At 36.6% G+C, this 22337-nt stretch overlaps 1 non-coding gene across 1 annotated transcript; it reads right to left on the bottom strand.

Moving 5' to 3' along the window:
• Positions 1-332: 332 nt before the first annotated feature.
• On the bottom strand, positions 333-493 carry LOC114074966. Its single transcript, XR_003575345.1, has one exon. It is a non-coding gene; the product is annotated as a U1 spliceosomal RNA (small nuclear RNA).
• Positions 494-22337: the final 21844 nt, after the last annotated feature.

Genomic DNA, 22337 nt, shown 5'->3' on the forward strand with positions numbered 1-22337 from the left:
TTGGACACTTCTCACATTATCAAGAACCTTGAGTTATCAGAAAACATCATCAACATCATCTGGCAACTGGGAGTATTAGCTAGACGGTCCGACACCTCGCTGTTGGTGACAACGCTGAGCAAATTTAACCTTAAAATGCGTCCATTCCAAATATAGCTTGTTGCAAAATAAGCTATTGAACCAGGCAAGAGTTTCACCCTCAAGGTAGAAAGAAGGAATCATTCGCATCAAAGCCCAGAATCTCAATCTCAATTTTAGACGTAGATTGATGTTTTATCTCTCATTCCAATAAGATGAAAATCATCAAAGAGAAAAGTTTTGAACTATCATTGGCAGGGGCTGCGCGAACGCAGGCCCCCATAGCAACAAATTATGACGTAGGCTCGACCACTTGGGCCGACCTTAGGCAGGCACCCCTCCAAAGTGCAATGAAGGTCACAAGCCTAGGCCATGGGTCTTACTGATCACCCATTGACCCCGTCCAGGTAAGTATGTTTTTCAGTAAGTTCAGCTCATTATTAATATTACTGTTTTTGCTCCAATTTCTTAGATGCTAATGTGGGAGTATAACTTAAAATGTCATTTACTCTCTTTTAAATTTCTTTTTGGAAATAGGAAAAGAAAATTAAGGTAGCCTATATCCAAACATTGTAATGTAATACACATGCTCATATTCAAAATCCAAATAAAGAATAAAAAACATACAAGAAACATCAAAATCAAGCTCTGAAACAACTATCTAGAGAACAATTGAAATAAATTTATCCTTGTGCCTTAGCTCAAACATACATCTATCCAGACACTCGAAATAAACATTTATATGAAGTGCAATAATAACCAAAACTTGTGTAAAGGATCTTCACATATATGATAATTTTTTTTGTTGTTTTAGTGTTGTTCAAGATGTAACAGTAGCTAGACAAGTACCTTGTTGAAAGAACATCAAAGACAAAAATTGCATATTAATAAAATAGTACTACCAAAATTTCTCTTTTTTCAAAAAACACAGCTGGAGAATGCTTTCTAAGTGAAGAAACTAAGTAGAATGGGCACGACATTACTTGAACAAAATCTTTTTTATAGGTTTGTACAACTGTATCCTTGATTTCTAATGGAACATTAACGGAAAATGTGAAGATACTTTATAGAATTTTATACAAGTTGGAATTTCCTATCGTTATTTCGGCTTTTTTTCAAACTTTTTTTTTTTGGATTTTTCATCAGATATCCATTTGTCCTGTACCCGGATTTGGAGGAAACCTCTTGTCAAAAATTTGTTCATATTTAGGTTCGTACTCAATATATTTATTACTTTTTATATTCAGGCTTGAACTCGATATTTATTATTAAGGGAGAAGTAAAATTTAAAAGTATTACAGTTGAAATTTGAGTTGATCAACAAAAGTAGTTTTATTGGAATTTGTAATATTATTTTGAAGACTTTAAGTTAATATTTATCGAAATTTATATATATATATATATATGTGTGTGTGTATGTTTTTTGTTCTATACACTTATAAGAAGGTCACTTTTGACTCAATAGTTTGACGGAAAGGATAGTTTTGAGCCGAATATAGTTTAAGGGTAAATATGAGCTATTTCGGATAATTTAAGGATACTTTGACCCTTTTCCTTTTAGTCTATGTGGCAGTGGAAATCTATTGGTGTGTCATGTGGCATCCACATGGCATTTAACAATTTCCATTAATTAGAAGGGTACTTTTGACCCAATAGTTTGACGGGAAGGGTAGTTTTGAATCAAAATATAGTTTAGAGGTATATATGAGCTATTTCAGATAGTTTAAGGGTATTTTTGACCCTTTTCCGTATATATATATATATATATATTGTCCCGCTTCGAGCCGACCCTACACCCAGAACGTGATCGACACTCGAGTACCATTGTTGGTCTCAAACGAACCCTTGGCCTGGCTCAAGTCTAAGCTGAAGACTTACTCAACATAAGATAAACTCAAATATAAAGATTTAACTCAAATGTCTCAAATGAATAACTCAGAATATAATAGAATATTCAGCTAGACATAAATAGGCAACTCAAATCTTTAAAACATTTAACAAAGAAAATGAAAAAGACTCCTCAAAATACTACTATCTATCTATGAAGCTTCTAATAACTAAGATGGAAGTCGATATAAAATTCACGACATCCTAACCAAACTGAAAAGCAAATGCAAACTATGCATTGAGATGTAAGGGGAAACTCTAAAGCTAGCATAGGCATATGCTTTAGAGCATGAGTATGTAAGGGAAAACTCTAAAGCACATGCATAAGCTTTGTCATAAAAAAAGAAAATCATACTCACCTCACCTCAACTTAACTCAAAGACACTCAAACTCAAAAGTACGTAACTCAGTGCAGTATAAAAACAAAAATACAGATGCATTATATAAAAAGTTTTTAAAACAGTAGATAATAACTCTAACTATTTTAAAATACAATAATAAAATACTCGATCTTTTATAATGTATTAAAAAAGGTCAAATAAATTAAAATAGAGAAATTATTAATGACATCTAAAGAAAAAAAATAAAAAAATAAAAAGAAGGAAAATGGTATGTAATAACAAAATTTTAATTCAAATTAAATGTTGTAAACATAGTTTGATCCATAACAAACTGTTGCTATTTTGCCTCTCTCTAGTGAATCTCGCTCGTCACTCTCGTTCTCGCTGGCAGTCTCCCTCGCCTCTCTCATTTTTATACAAACACAAATGTATAAAATGTGTTTGTGTGTATATAAAATGAAAGAAAATTGATATATACATATATTTTCGTTCCCGTCTCTCTCTTCTCCCAGATTTTATTCCTTATTCTCCCTAATATCGCTCGTCACTCTCATTTTATACAAACAAAAATATGTACATTGTACTTGTGTTTGTATAATGTGAGAGAAAATTGTATATACAAATACAAATGCATATATTTTTGTTCGATACACTTATGATTATACAAATACAATCTTCGCCTACCCTATTTTCTTTTGTCTTTCTCATTTTATACAAACAAAGATTATGCAATTGATCTTTTGTATATGTATACCGAAACATAAACAGATTATACAACTACTTTATTTTGTGTGTGTGTGTGTGAATATATATATATATATATATATATATATATATATATATATACACACACATACATATTTATATTTTATACGGAGTACAATTATGCAAATTATAGCTATAACATACAAATATAATTTTTATGTTTGTTAAATGTGAAAGTTGCTAAAAACTACTTGAAACTCTAGTGTTTTAGCTAAATAATTATGCGATAGTCTAAAATTAATGCGAAAGGGACGGATTCACCCCCTAACTTTAATAAAAGGTGCGTATACACCTTTCATTATACTATGCGTACATGTATATCCCTACCGTCCAATTAGTGGTACAAATATAACCTTGTCACTAACGGACCCATATTTTATTACACGTGTCATAATCCTGTTATACTACCCGTTTGACCCCTTTTTTAACTCATAACCCATAACCCACTAATAGAATCCTAATTAAAACAGACAAATTAATATTCACCCAAATATCTCACACACCAAAACCCTAGTCGTCTCCCGTTCTTCACGATTCAAGTTCGTCTAAGTCCGATTCAAGTTCGTCTTTGACGCGACGACCATAATTTCAAATTTCATCTATCATTTGTTGGTCATAATTTCCTATTGGGATCCCTTTCCTATTTCATCTATCTCTCGTCTCCTTCAATTCAAACCTAAAACCATGTTTGAAAGTTATTGTGATTCAATTAGTAACTCCATGATAATGACTTATTTTTGTGGTGAATTGGCTCGTTGTTTCACTTCAAGGACTTCATTGAATTCCGGAAGATGATTTTATAGATGTTCTAAACCTAAGGTACATTTTTCGCTAAATGTAAATTAATATGATCTGTGCTTGTAATTTGGTGTTCATGATTTCTTCTCTGTTATTTTTATTAGATTGAAAATTATGGATTTTAGAGGTGGGAACGCATTTCTTCAGAAAATTCTTCTATTGAAGTTAATTTATTGAAGTCTAAATTGGAAGTTGCTACGTTGAAAATGGAGAATTTGAGAGAGTTGTTGAATGCGGTTAAGATTGAAAGAGACAATTTGAAGAAGAAATTGGAGAATTTAGAGAGTTTAAACTACTTCGAGGTGAATAAATCAAGAAATTTGGAAGCTAGAGTGTCGAAGTTGAAGATGTTGTGTATATTGCCATTTACTGTGTTTGTGGTATTTGTTGTTGCAAATTTTAAGTGTTAGTTATTTCAAGTATTTGTAGTTTCAAGTGTTAGTTATTTCAATTGTTTTCTATGTATATTAGTGAATCTTATGTTTGAATGTTGGCCATTATTTTCAAGTGTTGCTTCAAACTTATTGTGAATTTCAAGTGTCGGATTTGAAACATTATCATGTGTCTTTTGCCTTAAAGTTTGTAGTATTTAGTTGTGTTATATTAGTCTTCATGTTGAAGATGGATAAACTTTGTGGTATTGCCACTATGTTTTTCTTGAATAAGAGTTTCATATCTTAACTCATTGTTTCCATCAATTAGAAAGTAAAAGCAAGAACAGAAAGATACATAACAAAACAACTTAAGAAAAGTGCAAGTCATTTCAAATCACAAACTGCAAACTCATTTACCACATCAGTCGACCACCATTGACAGAGAAAATGCTATAAGAAATGTATGCCACAACAATTTATCGTACTACATCAACAGAACCCAATAGATACAAGACATTATATATAACATTCACTTGGTCATATATAAGCAAAACGATAGTTAATTTTAGCTGATACACTCAGCCTATACAAAAAGTAGAAGTAAACTACAAATATAAGTTTAAAGCACCAGCCTACACAAAACATACCAAAATAATAAGTTTAGCCTTAACATCATTTAAGGCACCAGCCTACACAAACAGTAGCAAAAACTGCACCAACATATATAAAACAATACCTACACAATAGCATCATCCCCTTCTTGGCCTCAACTTCTGTAGCTGATTTGTAGTAACTGCACCCTGTCCATTCCAAGTTAAGTCAGTTGGTGCTATGGGAAGATTTGTAGGTTCATTAACACAAATTTGTCATCTCTGAAGCCTATTACTCTACTCCAGTTGGTTCTTGTGGGTTCTGTCTCTTTCTCAATTATGTTAGAAAAGATTTTCCTGAGATTGTTCTTGGCCTTAGCCTAGGGTCTTCATCATCATCCTCAGCTACTGGAAAATAGCTGCTAGAAGAAGCATATTCAAACTGACTTTCTTGTGTTGGTTGTGGGGTTGTGCAGTTGATGTATTCCTCAGAAGCTTCTCTTCATCTTCATCAACTAAACCTCTCCTAGGCTGCCTCTTTTTTTCCCCTGCCAGGTTCTTTTCCTTCCTAAGCAAGTTGTTTCCCTTGTTTCTTAGTAGGTTGTTTCCTTTGCTTTGCCTTATCAATCATAATAGAATATATAGAATTAAGTAGTGAAATACAATAAGTATTTGATGAAATTAAAGATTAAAGAGAAATGAAAGTTACCTTTTCACATCCTCTTGCATTATGATTTTGTTCTCCACAATTACTACATATCATCACTTCTCCTTTTCTTGTTTTCTTCCATACTCCTTGCCTCTTAGCAACTTCATTCTTTTATCTTTCCCTCATTAGCTTAGGTCTACCAACAAGCTTGACTAATTCTAGTGGTTCAATAGCATGCAAAAGGTTGCATTTCCAGAATGGTTCTCTCCTAACAGGTTGTAACTTGTGTTGTAAACTGCCAAGGCTGCCTTTTTACTATAATACCAATGTATTTCTTTTTTTGGTATAATTTTCTTGTACTCCATGGCTTTAATTGCATGTGGACATGGAATTCCAGCCAGATCCCATGTTCTGCGTGTGCATTTTTTCTCTCTTAAGTTGACAATATGTCTATTTGCACCTGCAGTAACCTCATAGCTATTATCCCCATTGCCACTCACCTTACAAACCTTGGAAATATTCAAATACTCATTAAACAACAACTCACTTTTGGGACTAAACCCATCATCTTTCCACTTCCTCACAACAACCTCTTATGCTGCCAATCTCTCCATTATTTTGACCCTAATGTCTTCCAACATTTCAATAATTGGCTTGTACCTTGTTTCAAGTATCCAGACATTGAATGATTCAGTAAAGTTATTATCCGCAGCCTGATTTTTGCACACTATTTCTAAATAGGCTCTGTATCATGCTTTTGGAGGATACTTGTCTATTAAATCTTGTCCAGTCTCTCCATTAACTTCCTTGATCTCTTGAAGTTGGTACTCAAACTCCTCTGTAAATGATGACCATGCAGCCCACCATAGCAACTTTTTCAGCTCACCTTTTCCCCATCTTATGCACCAATTTGCCTCAATATGCCTTGCACAATATCTCTGATGTGCTTCAGGTAAGACTGTCCTTACTCCTTCAAGCAGCCCCTAAGTATCAAATTAAAACAACTAAAATTAATAAAGGAAACAGTATCAAGAAAAGGTAATTAAATTGCACATCAGTAGTATAATATTACCTTCTGCATATCTGATATGGATGTCAGTCCTTCACCATTTTGAAGCTCAAGGGAATGTTGCAAATGTTGCATAAACCGTCCAAGTCCTCTTAGTCTCTTTATCTACCACAGCCCAAGCTAGAGGATAGAAAGAGTATTACTGTCTTAACCAACAACACACAATACTTGTCCCTTAGCTTTTCCTTTAAGGAATGTACCATCTAACCCAATCAATGTCTTAACCCAGACTTAAGACGCAGCTTCATTGCCTTGAAACAGATATACATCCTAAGAAATTTTCTCTTAGCATTAGATAGTGCCTCTTTAGACAAATCTATGACAATGTCAGACCCTGGATTACAACTTCTCAATTCAGTAGCATAACCCTCTAATTTGTTGTAAACTCTCCAATATCTCCTTTTTGGCTCTCTTGCACTTTGCTTCACTAACATTGAGCTCAAAAACTCTATGTAAATCAGCCTTCATTTGTTTGACCTTGTACGTGGGGTCACTTTGCAATATGTCCTTAAAATACTATGCTATTGTTGAGTAATCTACTGGAGAGTTGCCATATGATGTTCCACACTCTATATGATCTACAAGTGTTTTGACACTAACATCAGGAGTAGTCATATCCTCAGAAATAAGAAGTAAAAATGGACAGTCATCATCAGCACATGTATACCTCAGTCTGTTTTTATCACTCTTCACCATAACAAGTTCTATCTTCTTAGCAAGAGCATAAAGTTTACAAAACTGTTTTGCTTCAGCTATGTCTTTGAAGGTCATACCCTTAACAATCTCCTTATAATCTTGCAAACTATCAGTATCTCTTTTTTTAGTGACGAAATTTTCTAATTCTTCTGTGTCATAATTTGAAGAACTAAATACCATTCCATTATTACTGTCATCATCACTTTCACTACAATCTGTACCCTCATTAATAATTAGGGAAAGTAAAAATGATCCATCATGCATCAAAATATCAGTTACAATAACAGACAATTCACAATCATTCGTAGAAAACAAGTGAATTGATTTATATTCACTAGATATAAAAGATGATAAGGGCCTAACTCTACCATCACCTATTATTTCAAAATATTTCCCGGTTGGAGCAAGAACAATAAGTTCTTGCACACCTACAAAGCCTAAATTATTTGTGTACGCATTAACTAAGTCTAAAAAAGATATAAAGTCATGATCATTACCCTTTCCAATAAGTCACACTTCCTCTATCATAATGTGGTTCTGAACTGGTCAATAATCATGATGAAAGTATATTGTAACTTCAACCATTTTAATGACCTGCAAAGAGTTATGAAATAACATAAGCAACAGTGAGTATAGGATAGTTAGATGAAATAATAGTGAGCTATTCAACTGTTTTCGACTTCTCTTTTAATAAGGCTTTATTTTTTATAAAAAGAACAATAGATAGTTCATCAACAGTTACAGATTGTGGAAATTTAATACCATCTCTATCATGGTATCTACATCATTTACTATGAGCAGGTTGCACCAATAAGCTAGCAAATACATCTGTGTTAAGCTATGCATATTTATTCTTAAGGCAATGTAACCATTATGCTCAAGGCTAGGCTTATGGTTCATAAAATTTTAACTCTCTTAATGCATAAATTTAGCAGCTGCCTCATAAAATTTTAACACCCAAGATCATCATGTTGGCTAATTTTAACATTAATTTCCTAATGCTGCCTAATTTGTTTCTCTTATGTTAATAAGCCATGAATAGACACTTTATTTGTTTAATCTAATTTCATTCCTTGGATTAACTTGAATTTTACGTAATAACTCAACCAAGAATTCACTTTACCATTGATTGTTTTTCATTTAAAGAGAATTACAATTTAAAGATACCGTGTTTCAATAACAATTCCATTCTAACATTGCATTACTCAAAGTAAACTAATGATCTTTTTAATCAGGGAACAAAGGCAATGGAAGCAATCTGGTTTTGTTTATCTTCAACTAAGGTTCAGTTCACTTGAAGAATAGTTTTGAAGCACATTAGGATTAAGTCATTCAGTTAGTAAGTCACCTTACTTAAGTTAGTTAGTCACATACAGTAAGTTAGTCAGATTGAGTACGTTAAGAAAGTCATATTAGTTAAGTAAGTCACACAATAACCTGCACAGACAAGTTTTAATTTTATAATGTCAAAGTTAGAATCCCGAGTTAGTATCTTTAATACAAGGGAAGGAATTTTTTTTTAATTCAAAAGCGTAGACAAGTCCCAATTTTTTAATCTCTAATTGACTAAAAGTGGTCCACAACAAAAGATTCCTACAAAAGATAAAGTGGTAGGTAGACATGAATACAAGATAAAGAGATTCCCACAAAATATAAAGTGGTAAGTAGACATGTATACAAGCTAAAGTGGTTGTAGGGCATGAATACAAACAAAGAATAAATATTTCTTTAACACTTAACCAAACCAACAAACAAAAAATAATATTTTCACTGAAACGTGAACTTCATTTCTGGAACGTATACTGAAACGTGAACGTAATTTCTGGAACGTGGATTTTATTTCTGGAACTTGATTGAATATAACATGTCACATTGAACGAGGTGACAACCCAACATGTCACTTCGAAAGGCGGACAATCCTATTTGAATATAACATGTCACTTTGAACGAGGTGACAATCCAACTTGTCTCTTTGAAAGGCGGATGACCCAACTTGAACTTAGTGTGTCATTTGAAGGGAGATAACAATCCAACTTGTCTCTTTGAAAGGTGGACAACCCAACTTGAACATACCATTTCATTTGAAGGAAGATGACAACCAAATCTTTAATATATCATGTCACTTTGAATGAGGTGACAACCCAACGTGTCTCTTTGAAAGGTGGACGACCCAATCTAAATATAACATGTCACTTTGAACGAGGTAACAACCCAACTTGTCTCTTTGAAAGGCGGATGATCCAACATGAATATAACATGTCACTTTGAACGAGGTGACAACCCAATTTGTCTCTTTGAAAGGCGGAGGACCCAGCTTGAATGTAACATATCACTTTGAACGAGGTCATAACCCAATGTGTCTCTTTGAAAGGCAAATGGCCTAATTTGAATATAACATGTCACAGTGAATGAGGTGACAACCCAACGTGTCTCTTTGAAAGGAGGACGAGCCAACTTGAACTTAACATGTTACTTTGAACGAGGTGACAACCCAAGTTTTCTCTTTGAAAGGAGGATTAACCCATTTGAACTCAACATGTCACTTTGAACGAGGTGACAACCCAACTTAAATATTACATGTCACTTTGAACGAGGTGACAACTCAACGTGTCTCTTTGAAAGGCGGACAATCCAACTTGAATATAACATGTCACTTTGAATGAGGTGACAAACCAACGTGTCTCTTAAAAAGGCGGACAACCCAACTTCAAATTAACATGTGTTTGAAGGGAGATAACAACCCAATCCTGAATATAACATGTCACTCTGAACGAGGTGACAACCTAACATGTCTCTTTGAAAAGCGGACGATCTAACTTCAATATAACATGTCACTTTGAACGAGGTGACAATCCAATGTGTCTCTTTGAAAGGCGGCGACCCAACTTGAACTTAACATGCCATTTGAAGGGAGATGACAACCCAATCTTGAATTTAACGTGTCATTTGAAGGGAGATGACAACCCAATCTTGAAATTAATGTGTCATTTGAAGGGAGATGACAACCCACTCCTGAACTTAACATGCCATTTGAAGGAGATGACAACCTAATCTTGAACATAACATGTCGTTTGAAGAGAGATGACAATCCAATCTTTAACTTAATATGAATGGTGTATCACAAAATCTGCAATAACAATGTTAGTAGCAAATCTAACATAAAAGCAACATAAAGCAAATATAACATAAAAGCAACATAAAATATACAACCATGGCCTCCTATGGACAAGGTAACTAACTGATGGGCAATTTTAACTTAATAACATTATGAATTAAAAACAAATGACAATTTGATATTGAACAATAAAAAGTGTCATATTGAACGGCACGACAAACCAATTTGAAAAAAATATTTTATTTGAGGTAACAGATTAACTTTTTTTTTAAAAAAATATCATTTTAAAAAGTTGAAGACCTAAATTTAAAAATACATCATTTTGAAGGGTATGACTACCTAAATTTAAGAGAATATCATTATAAAGAGTATGACGATCCAAATTTTAAAAGATGTCATTTTGAAGGATTTGCGACCCAAAAATGAAGAGATGACATTTTGAAAGGTACGACGACCTAAATTTAAAAAGATGTCATTTTGAAGGATATAACGATCCAAAATTTAAAATGATGTCAGTTTGAAAGGTATGACGATCTTGTAATGACCCGGAAGGTCATTTTTGGAAATTTTGAATATTTGCTTAACTTGAGTTAATTAATGGATGAATAATTGTAGATAATTGATTAAACTAATTGTTTATGGGCTAAGTGATAAAAATTTTAAGACCTTATACCCTTTAGACTATTTAATAAAAAAAGTGGGTAAAGTTTCACCACTTTCAGTACATAAATAATTCAGAAAAAGAAATAAGGAAAAAAAATTGTTTGGCCTTAAAAATTTTTTACGTAGGTTCCTGGGAAATTTTTGACCAATTTTGAAAAAAAAATTAATTATAAAATAATCAAAGTGTAATGATTACTATACATGTGGATACAAATTGAAATTTGGAGGGGTATATTCTGCGTACGAATGGTAGGGTTCGGAAGTTGTGTTTTTCTGTGAACGATTGGCAATTTGGTTTAATTTCTTATTATTACTATTACATTATGAGTTAAGTTTTGGCATATTGAAATAGGTATTTAAATATTACATCTATCATATCATATGAATATCATTCGAATTATGATATTGGGAAAAATATGAGATTTAACCTTAGCCTTGAAACTTGGAAAATATGATAGTTGAAATGTTAATTGACATCAAGAATTACAAACTTAATTATAAATTTGGGGTGAATTTTTAGGTCAAGGTTAAACACATAAAAGTGTGAGTGTTGTTAGTTTTGAAACCTTATTGTGAATATATACTTGAATAGATTCCATTGGTTTGGAAGCTCAACGGAGAAGGCTCAAGTCCAAGAGTAATTACTCGATTGGCTAAGGCAAGTGAATTTCTAAACTCTTGTTAAGCGTATGAAATTCGTGTATTTCCTTGTGTGATGTTGAGAATGATTTTGAGACTTGTTGCTTATTTGTTGGTGTTGTATTCCTTGTAGTAAATTGCGCTTTGTTATCAAAATGGTTATCTCCTAATTTTCATTTGAGCATGTCATTTGCATTGTATCTAAGACATGGTTGTGGTAAGAGGATGTACCATTTCGAGGGTCGTATCGCGCGTCGCGATGGATATTATATTTCGAGGGACATATCGCGCGCCGTGAAGGTTCTTATTATCGAGGGTCGTATCGTGCGCTGCGACAGATGCATGGACAAATATGTCCCCCATGGGTCCCGGACTGAGAGACAGCGTGTGTGTATCGTTAAGAAAGACATGCATCACTATATTTGACATTGCATCTCATGGCATTGCACATTTTATTATTGATGAACTTGAACACGTGTTTTGCTGATCTTGTGATTGTTTCTCTGTGAAGCTTGTGACTGTTGAATATTGAATTGTTATTGAGAATGTGTAAACTGATAGAGTGTGGTTATTGAGTTGTGTGTTTGGTAAACTGTAAACTGTTAGGCTGTAGCGTGGAGGTTTAGATAGGGTGTAAGGAGTACCCGTATTTTGTTCACTTAACTTGTGTTTAGAGGTTTGCTTGTTGGGTACCGCGTGGTTTGGTACTCACCCCTTGCTTCTACAAATTTTTGTAGGTTACGAGCCCGGATCTTCGTGATACCTGTCATTCTTTTCGTTTCCGAGGCATCTTGTGGAGGGTTGTGAGGTAGCTGCTTGTCATCTCAGCGAACTTTCCTACTCCAGTTTATGACTTTGTTTTTACTTGAAAGACAACTTCATTTTAGACATCTATTTTATTTCAATTCTAATATTTATATTACAGGTTTGTGCACGTGACAACCTGGTTTTGGGGATTGAATTAATATGACTTGGTTTCATAATAGAAATTATTGTTGGATTGTCATTTACTTCCGCACTTTGTTAGATATTGGGTTTTAGGCTGACTTGTCTTGGTGGGATAAGACAAGTGCCATCACACCTATTTTTGGGTCGTGACAAAATGGTATCAGAGCCCCAGGTTCATAGGTCTCACCTGTATACAAGTCGAGTCTACGTAGAGTCTCAAGGATCAGTACGGAGACGTCTGTACTCATCTCTGAGAGGCTATAAAGATTACTAGGAAACTTTCTTTTGTTCATTCTTTCTCATCGTGCGTAGTCACCTTCTTTAGTACTGATTTGTTGTATACTCTTTTGATAGATGACGAGGACTAGACCTAATGCTACTGGTGGTAGAGGGGAGGCACTTCCCGAGGCAGTTGTTGAGGCCCCAGCTAGAGGTAGGGGTAGATCTCGAGCTAGAGGTCATGCTAGTAATACGACAGTAGCCAGAGGTCGTGGACGTGGAGCAGCACCAGTGAGAGGTCGTGCTAGAGAGGTCTCTACAGAACCTCAGATTGATGGCAGAGAGGACCAGGTTCCTCCAGAGCCTGTAGTCACACCCTTGCTTCAGGATACACTATTGAGGGTGTTAAGTGTGCTAGAGCGCTTTTCTCAGGGTGGTGGTGAGACTACCACACCACATGACTCTCGTACTAGAAAGGGGGCTCATACCCAAGAGCAGCAGAAAGCTCCAGTTGTTCATGATGCGGTAAGGCAACTACCAGTAGATCCAGCGGTTCAGAATGATGTTACACCAGCAGTTGGGGGTCAAATTGCACCGGTGGTTGTTCTGACAGAGGATGAGCAGCGTAGGTATGAGAGGTTTCGAAAGATGGACCCACCTCAGTTTCAGGGTGGGAAGAGCGAGGACGCTCATGAGTTTCTAATTACCTGCCGAGAGTTACTAGAGGTGGTTGGATTAGCTGAGTCACATGGGGTTCGATATGCTACACTCTATCTTCGTGGACCAGCGAGAGACTAGTGGAGGACTTATTCGGGGAGTTTGCCAGTTGGATCTCCTCCAGTGACTGGGGAGCAGTTTGCTAGTGCATTCCAAGATCGTTTGTTTTATCCCATGGAGCGTGAGAGAGGAGAGTCGCTTGAGGTTTGAGAGTCTGAGACAGGATGGTTTATCGGTTACAGAGTATGAGGCACGTTTTTGCCAGTTGTCTAGGCATGCGTTGGCCATTATTCTAAATGAGACAGAGAGGATCCGCAGATTTGTGAGGGAATTGACTTCCTCTATCAGGTCAGTTGTGTTTCGAACATCTAGGGAGGGGGCTTCTTTCCAGTCCATTGTGAGAGCCGCCAAAGAGGCGGAATTGATAGAGAAAGAGGAGTTTGGGGACCCTAAAAGGGCCCGTATATCAGGCCAGTTTCATGGTGCCTCATCTGGAGGTAGGGGATCACAGAGAGTGAGTGGTTCTTTTCAGCAGCGGGGACCTATTCATGCATCTATGCCGACATTTGAGGGTGGCCAGACATCTAGGGGTTCTTATAGCCCGGGTCATGGGTCGTACAGTTCACAGCGGCGACCTACAGGGCGAGGCAATTATAGTGGGTTTTCAGGGTCCACACAGCAGTTCCCAGGTCAGAGATTTTGTTTTACTTGTGGAGATCCCGATCATCTAATGCGGCAGTGTACTTCTCAAAGGGGTCGTGGTGGGCCTCGACCTAATTCTTCGTTCCAGACTAGACCACCAGCTCCACAGGGTAGAGGTCGTGGCAGAGTTCAGTCAGGTAGAGGTGATAGAGTTTCTAATAGTGGTGTTGCAGCTCAGCAGAGTGGAGGTAGAGGTACCACCCAGGCTGGAGGTGGACGAGGAGCCCACTGCTATGCTTTCCCCAGGAGACCTGAGGCGGAGACCTATGATGCTGTTATTACAGGTATCATCCCAGTATGCCATCGACCTGCGTCTGTGTTGTTTGATCCAGGTTCTACATTCTCTTATGTGTCTACGTATTTTGCTGCTAAATTTGATATGATATGTGATAGCATGACTGTACCTATTCGTGTTTCTACACCCGTGGGTAAGCCCTTAGTGGTGGATCGAGTGTATCAATCTTGTCTTGTTTCTTTGGCTGGGTATGACACTTGGGTAGACTTAATCATTTTGGGGATGTTAGACTTTGATGTTATCTTGGGTATGGATTGGCTTTCTCCTTATCACGCTGTCCTTGATTGTAATGCTAAGACTGTGACTTTAGCAATGCCTGGTGTTCCGAGGGTTGAGTGGAAGAGTGTTAGTGGTTATTATCCTACCAAGGTTATCTCTTTTATCCGTGCTCAGAGATTGGTGGAGAGGGGGTGTTTGTCTTACTTAGCGTTTATTCGGGATACTAGTGTTGAACCACCTCCCATGGACTCTGTTCCCGTGGTTCAGGAGTTTCTCGATGTATTTCCTTCTGATCTTCCAGGTGTTCCTCCCGATAGGGATATTGATTTTGCTATTGATTTGGAGCCGGGCACTACCTATTTCAATACCTCCATATCGTATGGCCCCAGCAGTGTTGAAAGAATTGAAGGATCAGTTGCAGGATTTATTGAGTAAGGGTTCTATTCGCCCTAGTGTATCACCTTGGGGTGCCCCTTTATTGTTTGTGAAGAAGAAGGATGGGACTATGAGAATGTGTATTGATTACACACAGTTAAACAAAGTAACAGTGAAGAATAAGTATCCTCATCCGCGTATTGATGACTTATTTGATCAATTACAGGGAGCATCATTGTTCTCTAAGATTGATTTGAGGTCTGGGTATAATCAGTTGAAGATTAGGGCATCAGATATCCCTAAGACAGCTTTTCGGACCCGATATGGGCATTATGAGTTTCTAGTGATGTCCTTTGGATTGACTAATGCCCCTGCAGCATTCATGGAGTTGATGAATGGGGTATTTCGACCATACCTTGATTCTTTTGTGATTGTTTTCATCGATGACATCTTGGTTTACTCCAAGACTGAGGAGGACCATGTCCGACACCTGAGGATTGTACTTCAGAGGTTGAGAGAAGAGAAGTTGTATCCAAGTTCTCAAAGTGTGAATTCTGGCTTACTTCTGTGACATTCTTGGGACACGTGGTGTCCAAGGAGGGTATTAGAGTAGATCCAGCCAAGATTGAGGCAGTCAGAGGCTGTACGCGACCTACTTCATCTACTGAGATTAGGAGTTTTGTGGGATTGGCAGGCTATTATCGACGATTTGTTCAGAGTTTCTCTACTATTGCAGCTCCATTAACTAGATTGACTCGACAGGATGTGTGTTTTCAGTTGTCTGATGAGTGTGAGCAGAGCTTTCAAAAACTCAAGACTTTGTTGACTTCAGCTTCTGTGTTGACTCTACCTGAGGAGGGTGTAGACTTTACAATGTATTGTGATGCTTCAGGAGTTGGTTTGGGTGGTGTGTTGATGCAGAAGGGGAAAGTGATTGCTTATTCTTCTAGGCAATTGAAGTCCCATGAGAAGAACTACCCTACTCATGATCTGGAGTTGGCGGCTGTGGTATTTGTACTTAAGTTATGGCGTCATTATTTGTATGGAGTGCATTGTGATATCTTCACTGATCATCGGAGTCTTCAGTATATCTTTAGCCAGAGGGATTTGAACTTGAGGCAACGGAGATGGCTTGAGTTGCTGAAGGACTATGATGTGACCATTCTGTATCATCCAAGAAAGGCCATTGTTGTGGCCGATGCTCTGAGTATGAAGACTCCTAGCATGGGGAGTCTTGCAGCGCTTAGTATTGAGGAGAGACCATTGGCTAGAGATGTGCAGATATTAGCTAACAGTCTTGTCCGCTTGCAGATTTCAGAAGAGAGTGATGGGATGATTGCTTTTATTGAGGCTCGGTCTTCTTTAGTCGAGAAAATCCGTGCACACCAGTTTGATGATGAAAAATTATGTCTCATTCGAGACAAAGTATTGAGAAGGGAAGCTAAGGAGGCTGTCCTTGATTCTGATGGTGTCTTGTGGATCGGAGGCAGAATTTGTGTGCCAAGGACAGGCGATTTGATTAGATTGATTCTTGAGGAGGCCCATTGTTCTCGGTATTCCATCCATCCGGGAGCGGCGAAGATGTATCATGATCTGAGTCAGCATTACTGGTCGTGTGGGATGAAGAGAGATATTTCAGACTTTGTTTCGAGGTGTTTGACTTGCCAGCAGGTCAAGTGTGAGCACCAGCGGCCCGGGGGTGTATCTCAGAGGATGCCTGTTCCTACATGGAAGTGGGAGCGGATTACTATGGACTTTGTCGTGGGTTTGCCTACCACAGTGGGTGGTTATGACTCTATCTGGGTTGTTGTTGATAGGCTGACCAAGTCTGCCCACTTCATCCCGGTTCGGGTGAAGTATACAGCAGAAAAGTTAGCCGAGCTATATATCAGTCAGATTGTGCGACTACATGGAGTTCCTATTTCTATCATATCAGATCGAGGTTCACTATTTACTTCTCATTTCTGGAAGGCATTACAACATGGTCTGGGTACTCAGTTAGATATGAGTACGGCATTTCACCCTCAGACAGATGGTCAATCTGAGCGGACCATTCAGGTATTGGAAGATATGCTTCGAGCGTGTGTGATCGATTTTGGTGCTAGATGGGATCAAATTTACCCTTAGCGGAGTTTGCCTATAATAACAGTTTATCACTCTAGTATCCAGATGGCCCCATTTGAGGCGTTGTATGAAAGACGATGTAGGTCTCCGATTGGTTGGTTTGATTCGGTGGAGATGGACTCTTTGGATACAGACTTGCTTAGAGATGCTATGGAGCAAGTCCGTATGATTCAGTATAGATTATTGACAGCTCAGAGTCGACAGAAGAGTTATGTAGACCTGAGAGTTAGAGCTTTGGTGTTTATGGAGGGTGATCATGTTTGGCTCCGAGTATCACCCGTGAAGGGTGTGATGAGGTTTGGAAAGAAGGGCAAGCTTAGCCCTAGGTTCATTGGACCTTTTGTGATTTTGAGCCGAGTTGGAGAGGTGGCTTATAAGTTGGTGTTGCCACCTAGTTTGTCAGCAGTCCATCCTGTTTTTCATGTCTCTATGCTTCGAAAGTATATTCCGGATGAATCTCATGTGCTTTCACTTGATTTTGTGGTGTTGGGTCCAGACTTGACATTTGAGGAGGAGCCTATAGCTATTTTGGATAGGCAGATTTGAAAGCTTAGGACCAAGGAGATTGCTTCAGTGAAGGTGCAATGGAAGCACCGATCAGTGGAAGAGGCAACTTGGGAGACAGAGTCTGACATGCGTGCTAAATATCCACAACTTTTTGAAGCATGAGGTACTTTCTTTTACTTTATGTTCGAGGACGAACATGTTTTTTAGTGGTGGATAATGTAATAACCCGGAAGGTCATTTTTGGAAATTTTGAATATTTGCTTAACTTGAGTTAATTAATGGATGAATAATTGTAGATAATTGATTAAACTAATTGTTAATGGGCTAAAGTGATAAAAAATTTTAAGACCTTATACCCTTTAGACTATTTAATAAAAAAAGTGGGTAAAGTTTCACTACTTTTAGTACATAAATAATTCAGAAAAAGAAATAAGGAAAAAAAATAGTTTGGCCTTAAAAATATTCTACGTGGGTTCCTGGGAAATTTTTGACCAATTTTGAAAAAAAATTAATTATAAAATAATCAAAGTGTAATGCTTGCTATACATGTGGATACAAATTGAAATTTGGAGGGGTATATTCTGCGTATGAATGGTAGGGTTCAGAAGTTGTGTTTTTCTGTGAATGATTGGCAATTTGGTTTAATTTCTTATTATTATTATTACATTATGAGTTAAGTTTTGGCATATTGAAATAGGTAATTAAATATTACATCTATCATAGCATATGAATATCATTCGAATTATGATATTGGGAAAAATATGAGATTTAACCTTAGCCTTGAAACTTGGAAAATATGATAGTTGAAATGTTAATTGACATCAAGAATTACAAACTTGATTATAAATATGGGGTGAATTTTTAGGTCAAGGTTAAACACATAAAAGTGTGAGTGTTGTTAGTTTTGAAACCTTATTGTGAATATATACTTGAATAGATTCCATTGGTTTGGAAGCTCAACGGAAAGGGAAGGCTCAAGTCCAAGAGTAATTATTCGATTGGCTAAGGCAAGTGAATTTCTAAACTCTTGTTAAGCGTATGAAATTCGTGTATTTCCTTATGTGATGTTGAGAATGATTTGGAGACTTGTTGCTTATTTGTTGGTTTTGTATTCCTTGTAGTAAATTGCGCTTTGTTATCAAAATGGTTATCTCCTCATTTGAGCATGTCATTTGCATTGTATCTAAGACATGGTTGTGGTAAGAGGATGTACCATTTCGAGGGTCGTATCGCGCGTCGCGATGGATATTATATTTCGAGGGACATATCGCGCGCCGTGAAGGTTCTTATTATCGAGGGTCGTATCGTGCGCTGCGACAGATGCATGGACAAATATGTCCCCCATGGGTCCCGGACTGAGAGACAGCGTGTGTGTATCGTTAAGAAAGACATGCATCACTATATTTGACATTGCATCTCATGGCATTGCACATTTTATTATTGATGAACTTGAACACGTGTTTTGCTGATCTTGTGATTGTTTCTCTGTGAAGCTTGTGACTGTTGAATATTGAAATGTTATTGAGAATGTGTAAACTGATAGGGTATGGTTATTGAGTTGTGTGTTTGGTAAACTGTAAACTGTTAGGCTGTAGCGTGGCGGTTTAGATAGGGTGTAAGGAGTACCCGTATTTTGTTCACTTAACTTGTGTTTAGAGGTTTGCTTGTTGGGTACCGCGTGGTTTGGTACTCACCCCTTGCTTCTACAAATTTTTGTAGGTTACGAGCCTGGATCTTCGTGATACCTGTCATTCTTTTCGTTTCCGAGGCATCTTGTGAAGGGTTTTGAGGTAGCTGCTTGTCATCTCAGCGAACTTTCCTACTCCAGTTTATGACTTTGTTTTTACTTGAAAGATAACTTCACTTTAGACATCTATTTTATTTCAATTCTAATATTTATATTAGAGGCTTGTGCACGTGACAACCTGGTTTTGGGAATTGAATTAATATGACTTGGTTTCATAATAGAAATTGTTGTTGGATTGTCATTTACTTCCGCACTTTGTTAGATATTGGGTTTTAGGCTGACTTGTCTTGGTGGGATAAGACAAGTGCCATCACACCTAATTTTTGGGTCGTGACAGATCCAAATTTAAAAGATGTCATTTTGAAGGGTATGCCTACCGAAAAATGCAATTTGAATTTGAAACAGTACAAAAAGTTATTTGGACAAATATCAACAATGAAATGGTCCACAAAGTTGGTTTGGACAAATATCAAAAAGTGGGTTTCAACCCTTTATCATTTTATGAACGATGAAACATATTTTAACTTGGTCAGCACCAACAATAGTATTGTACAAAATTTTCTCACAATTCTTTATCTTTTAACTGAGATTGATTTCGAGGTAATTCCTATGGATTCAAGAGGTACCTCAAATGTACTTAAGTAACGACAAGATTTGTTCATCTTGCTTTAGACAAATTCTTTGAACTAGACCTTACATCATGTTTCAAGTGCCCTCACAGGAAAGAAATTTTCAATTTGCACACATTTAAAGTGTTTTGATTTGGGAACATCTGGAAAAACACACTCACACTCAAAAAATGTTCAATGCATGCAATTGTGATACCATAGGCTTGACCTTCATGTAAATCTCCACTAATGTGAGAACATTTGAATTGAAATCATGTAGGACTTGTTAATAGCTTGTAATGTAGGCTTAGGGATGGGTAGGATAGTCATTTGGGATAAAAGGGACTTATTCCCTTCTTGAGCATTGCACTAAATAGATGTTTTCAACAATTATTACACTTTTAGTGTTTGATTCTATTTGTTGTCCCTTCCTATTCACTTTGACTTCTTTGAAACTTTGTTTGTCTGAGTTTTTCCCCTTTTGAAATTTTCTCCTTTTTGTTTGGAGTGTTTTTCTCCTTTTCTTGAAATTCTGCTTGCTTAAACTTGTGGGGAATTTTGAACATTTCTTTTTTTTTCTTTCTTTTGAAGTCATTTTTGTTTTCTTGACATTCAGAGACTTTGATAACTTTTGTCTTTGACAAATTTGAACTTTGAATCTTCTCTTATAACTTGCATGTCTTCAGTGCGCTAAAGAAAGTCTGGTCAAAAGAGGGATAGAGCGTAAAAATCACTCAGAAAGGATATTGACTAAAATGTAGTTGTTCAAAGAAAGGCTTAAGGCTCAAAGTGGAGACATCTAAGGATTAACATCATTTGGTGGTGTTTCTCCAGATATGGAGGAGGAGGGTCGTAGGAGAAAAGGTGATGAACAGAAGTGGGTTGGGCTGGTTTTCTGGTTGGTGTTCCTCGGGGTTTCAGGTGGTGGTTTGGATGAAAAAAATGGGTCATTTGTTGCTGTTGAAGAGAGATACTGCAGCAGCAGGGAAGAAGAGAAGGGTTGGTTCTGGTGGCTTTGCCGGCGGATTTCTGAAGTGTGAGAGAGGGAGGTCTGGTAGAGTTGTTTTAGTGTTGTTAGTGTTGGTTTCAGGTGGGGTTTGGAGGTTTATTGAGGGAGAACGGAGAAGAAAGAACCGCGCGGAGAGGGGGTGAGGGGTTGAGGGCTGGTTGTTTGCCGGAGAAAGAAAAGTAAAATGGGTTTTTGGTTGGTCATGGTTGCTGGTCGAAAACGGAAATGGAAAAGGAAGAGAGCAGCTGATTTCGAAATTCACGGATGTTGGTTGAAAAATAGTAGTTTCACCGAAAAAATGAGAAATACAAAATGGGATTTTGGTTGCTATGTTTAAGAGCTTCAATGAGTAACAATGGAGTTTTGGGGTCTTTTGGATTGTTATAACTTCACCGGATTCCGGGGTGGTGGTTACCGGAAAAATAATGAAATGTTAAACCCTTGTCAATAAAAATCTGAAAATTCTCAACCCTAATTTGAAGATATTTCACCACCTCTTAACCTAATGAGCTAAATCTTCTATATGTAGGAAATTATTTAAAATGGGCCTAAGTTATGAGCTCGAGATTATGACCAAAAAATTTGTTGGTTGATAAAATATATGTCTATACAAATGTATTTGGATTTGGATGAATTTTTAGACTGCACAAAATATCAAAATTAATATTAACAATATAACAGAGAAAAATGAATTTCAAAAATGTAATGCACGTAATCAATAACAAGTAAAAAATTGCAATTTAACAGAAATAATGACTTTATAAAAAATGAACAAATATTTGAACGTCCGGCTATGGAAAAAAAATATAAAAAGAACAACTGATAAAAATCCTAATACTTTGAGAAAAAGGATGATTATCAAAAAATTGCATTAAAATGATAAAACATGTACTTTGAACTATCGAAAATAAAATACTCAAAAATTATTAACTTTACAACTATCGGACCAAAATTTGGTGTCAACAACATCTTTTCTCTAAACTCCTCCCTCCTCGACCCTTACTTCCTGTCTCTTCCATTTTTTTAATTTGGATCTTGTCCACCATTTTAAAAAATTTATGACAAACAAGAGAGAAAAAAAGAGGAAAATAATGATGCACTCATATAGAAATAATTAGTTCAATAAAAGATAACTTAATTAAGCAAATATGTACAAAAATTATATTCTTCTTTTGTGTGTACCCACAATTATAAGTAAAAATA

Source organism: Solanum pennellii, chromosome 11 (genome assembly GCF_001406875.1).
Source record: "Solanum pennellii chromosome 11, SPENNV200".
NCBI classification, from domain to species: domain Eukaryota; kingdom Viridiplantae; phylum Streptophyta; class Magnoliopsida; order Solanales; family Solanaceae; genus Solanum; species Solanum pennellii.